This window comes from Myotis lucifugus, unplaced genomic scaffold (genome assembly GCF_000147115.1).
Source record: "Myotis lucifugus unplaced genomic scaffold, Myoluc2.0 scaffold_2257, whole genome shotgun sequence".
Taxonomy (NCBI): Eukaryota; Metazoa; Chordata; class Mammalia; order Chiroptera; family Vespertilionidae; genus Myotis; species Myotis lucifugus.
In genome coordinates, this window is record NW_005873305.1 from 39,565 (window position 1) to 44,232 (window position 4,668).

The window sequence follows — 4,668 nt, forward strand, 5'->3', positions numbered from 1 at the left end:
GGTGTGCGCTGCGGCCGCAAGTGTCTGGTGGCTGTCGTGTGTCTGTTTGCCATGATCCTGTGTGTGTCACGCCTTTATGTTCCCGTCACGATGAGTACGGGCACACTGGTGATGCTGCAGGGTCCATTACAGTGGTGGCATGGGCAGCAATTATGGTGAAGTTCTTCTCGGGTCACTGTCGTGCTTAGGAGGACTGTGTGTGTGGGTATCTTACCTTGTGCTCCTAGGATGCCAGTCACCATTCTGGTGATGTTGTCATCAGCATGTGCAGCAGAGCACCAAACGGGTCTTCCCCACATGCTTGTTTATGTTCTTGGATAGGTGTGTGTTTCTTTCCCGTGTCATGAACTTGCCTTCTGTTCCATGACATGTCCTGCTACCTGTGTGTGTTGCAGCTTCAACAGCTACCAATTTCCCCTTATGTTTCCCCTGTGGTGGTTACCCCCCTTTCCCATGGTGCTCAACTGTCCTGTCTGCTGCACTGCTGGCCCTGTGCATGGCATTTCCGGGCATTGAAGTACGGTTTGTTGGCAAAGGCGTGTGCCTGCTGCCGCTTGCCATTTACATGGCAGCAGCATGGCGGATGCAATGTGAGTACTGCTGTGTGCATGAAAGGAATATGTGATCCTGCTCACAAGAAATATAGTAGCAAGGAATGTTTCAAGTCCACAAGCATCGACTTGCAGCACTGGAAACACGGCCGGAAGCCCTGTACAGGAACTGCTGTATGAGCACAGCAGTGCTGCTGTCCATGGTTGCGACAGTGCTTGCCCTTATGATGCTCTCTGCCTGCCTGTATTTCACAGTGTTTCATAGGAGCAGTGACAGCGCTTTCACGGTGCTTGCATTACTTCCCTTGTGATGCAGGGCTTCTTCTGTTTGCTTTGCTGTCACGTGCTGTTGAGACTTGAGATGAGCAAGATTGCAGCTCACCCTGTTAAGCCTCCATTTTGGGGCTGGTGCCTCCTAATCCCTTGAAAATTATCCCCATGCCACCCAAGAGAGCCCATTTACCCTTGAGAATTTCCAAGGGCATGATGGGCACGCACACTGTGCAATGTATTGCGCGGTGTGCCATTCATGAGGGAGAAGCAACATGGATCGAATCCATGGGACCTTTCACCTTTTTGACACTGTCTGCTGAATCGGTGTGATCGTCCTGACTGGGCACATCGAAGCGATCCTACCTTACTTCCTGGGTGTGCTGACAATGATGATGGGCAAATTTTTGGGCTTTACCAGATGTGTGCCATCATTCACGTGCTTGTGAAAATCTCCATGGAACATGTTTCCGGATTGCTAATTTACGCTTGGGTTGTGCTCAGTCTTTGCACAGGATATTTTGGCTTCCCATTGCACTTGCAATGATGTCTGTGAAAGCGGTGTTAGCACAGGCAGCGTAGCTGGCGGGTGTATGACAAGGCTTTTTTGCAGGGTGTGGTCATGGCATCCAGTCCGAGATGAAAGCTGTCGTCGGCTATGCTGTCTCCCACTCTTGGCAGCTGTCCAATGCCAGCAGAGTCCCTTCATCTCTGAGTTGCCGCCAGATGCAAGTGCCATGTATGCCCCCAAACGATGCAGTGCCTGCAGCTCACTGTTCCCATGCTTGTTCCCTTGCCATGCAGTGCACTGTTGAAGCATTGCCTGCGATCCCCTCCAAGAGCAAGCACTGTCCCACCCAGTCCAGCATTCAGTGCCATCGTTTCTCTTAGCGAGGTATGCGTGGTGTTTATGGCATGGCCGCATGCCATGGTGTGTTCCTGGATGCTGAGCGGTTGGTCCTTTCCAATGCCTCCATCGGCATTACTGTGTCCGGGCATTCCGCAGATGGGGGGGGGGTTCTGAAATTGGCATTGGCGGTTCCTTTTGGGGCACAAAGGTGTTCATGGCCAGAAGCATGTCCATCATGACTCCTGTAGGCGCTTTGGGAGAAGCATTGGCAGCCCCACTGCTGCTATTATGTGCTCTAGGTGATCACAGGCATGAGGCCCAATAGGATTCCCACCTGGCAGGCCCTTGATAGCGAGCTGGCCGTATGTGCATTCCCTGAGGTAGGGATGGAGGGGCCTGCCTCCTCCCTCCTCCCTCCTCCCTCCTCCCTCCTCGCTCCTCCCTTCTCCCTATTTCCTCCTGTGACTGTGTGCTTGGCAGCGCAGCCACGCCCCCCTCCCCCCTTGATCATGGCCCAGATTTCTGAGAAGCAGTTGCGTCAGTCTCTGCATCCCTGAACTGACTGTTGTGGAGTGGGTGCTTCCGCTGCTCTGAGGGTGGGTTGTTCTATCGTGCTGTGGGGGAAAGAAGGACCATATGGAGGCTGCACCCCTTGGCATTTGGCCTCCTCACTCACTACTTCTGTGTGGCAAGGGCAGGTTGCTGCTTTCATACTTGGCCTCCGAACACACCTGGTTGCGGCGCAGCTGCTGCCGGGTCTGCCTCTGCAGGGCTGCCTTCCAACGGGTGCTTCCAGGTATGTGGGTCATGTGGTCCCCGTGGTTTTCAGGCGAACTGCTGGGTGCGCTGTGTCGCATTGCCCAGCAGGTTCACGTATGTGCTTGTGGGCTGTGTCACGTGTGCCTTTTCTAGGGCCGGCAGTGATATCCTGATCCATGCCATGTCATGGGTGGTGTGTCTTCTTCAGCTACAATGGGTTGCTGCTGTCTCCTGTGTGTCCGAGACTTTGGGTCCGCATGTGGTCTCCCTGTGCTTGGCTATATTTGGTGATGCATGTCACCAATGTGTGCCAAGGGCTTGGTCCTGCGCTGGGTCATGGGGGGCTCCGCCCGTGCCCATTCCCGTACTGGCTCCTCTCCTTTCCTGCCCTGTGTGCGCTGAGCCATGCTGTGTGGTGCCCTAGCCATGGCAATGCACCGTGGCCTGTAGGGTGCAGGGTGTGTCCGGAGTCAGCATTCACAGTGTGTGTGTCGTTTCCCTGGGGCAGTGTGATCGCTTCCTGACGGTGAGGAGATGCCTCTGCTGCTCGTGCGTCGTTTCTGCTCGAGCAGAGCGCAAGCTCCCTGTGCCACTCTTCACAGTCAAGCTTTGTGCAGTGCTCCTGTCCTTCTCCTGTCTGCTCGTTTGAATGTGGATTGTGACTGCTGCGTTGAGGAGGCGGTGCGTGCAATATGGGCTCTTTGCCCGTCCCTGGAAGTCCTCCAGGCTGCCATGTACAGCTCCTGGCAGCTGAGCCATGCAAGAGGCTTCTGTTCACAGCATCTGTGCTTTCTGTGTCTGGCTCCCATTTTCATGGCCCATCTGCAGCATGCCTTCCACCCCCTACCAGACTGTTTGCTGTCACTTTCCTAGCTCGCAGAGAGCCGTCACAATTTCCATGCACAGGTCTTTCTGCAGTGCCAGAGACTCCCTGGGCCCATGTGATCTGCCTGCTGTGTGTTCCAGCACTTCAAGGTGACCATGCGGTTGATGCCGTCTGTCTGTAGGGCAGTGAGGTGTGGTGCTGACAGTTTTGCAGAGCAGTGCCGGTTCTGTGGGTGCCTGCTTTGATTCCGGTACGGCACTTGTGAGCGTTGGCTGCTGAAATGTGTGATCCCTGCCCATGTAATCTCTCCGTGGAGTACCTCTCAAGAGCGCCTTCTGTGCTAAGCTGCTGGGCTTTACAACATCGGCTCGGCTGCCTTTCCGTCTCTGTTCCACGATGACGCCATCCACCCCATTGTGCTTGCTCCCCTTGCTGGTTGTGTGTGCTTGCCTTTTGATCTGGAACGTCCTGCACATGTGCTGGTAGGTGCATGGTAGCAATGCTCGTGTAGGGGTTTGTGTGGCATGTATGTGTGCTCTGTGCCCCAACAGCTCCTTTTCCCTGGGTATTGCACACAGGGCTCCAGTTTCTTGCGACATTTCCTGCCTGTGTGGAGCTGCAGGGTTACTTGTGCTTGGATTGAAGGGGGGGGGGGTCATTACAGGGTCTCTGCTTGTGCCCACTAACTGGGAGAGTGTGAGTCAGATTTGTCTGTTCCTTTGCCTTCTGTTACATCCTCTTACTTCTTGTCGCTGCTCCTGCCAGGGTTTTCCCTGTTTCTTTCATAGGGTAAGGAGGTTCTCCAAGGCATTCTCTGTGTGCCGGCAGCAGGTGTCCCCATCCTTTTCCTTTTGCTGCCTGAGGTACGTGTGATTCCTGCATTTCTTCTTTGAGGGGAACTTCCTGTGTGGCAATGACCCAATGACTGCGTTGTGAAAGGTTGCTGCATAATGGTGTATGCGTCCTGCCTTCCATTGCAAGCGTCCTTGGTGTGTGGGAATGGCTGTCCGGTACTGTCTGCATTGTGCGCATGGTGCGTGGCATGTGCGCATGCATGTGTTCTGATTCCATTTCACAGAATTGCTGGTTTGCTCTGGCCTTGTGCTCTTCTCCTTGGGACCCTGTGTGTGTGCGGTGATGAGATCCATGGTGCCTGTCATGTGCTGCTGGTCAGGAGCAATTGTGGCCCTTTGTTGTGATGCTGTCATGCCACTCACCTCATCTTCAAGGATTCCTTCGCAGTGTTAGGTTCCTGTTTTTCCTGCTCAGCCCCTTCTAGGACTTTCCTTGCTTTGCTGCGTTGTCTTTCGGGTATTGCCTTCCTGTTGCTTGCAGTGTGCTGTTCCCGTGCTTTGCTGCATTTGCTGTGCGCTTCGGTTTCTGGGTAGGCCTTTTAAGGTTGCTGTGCTCAT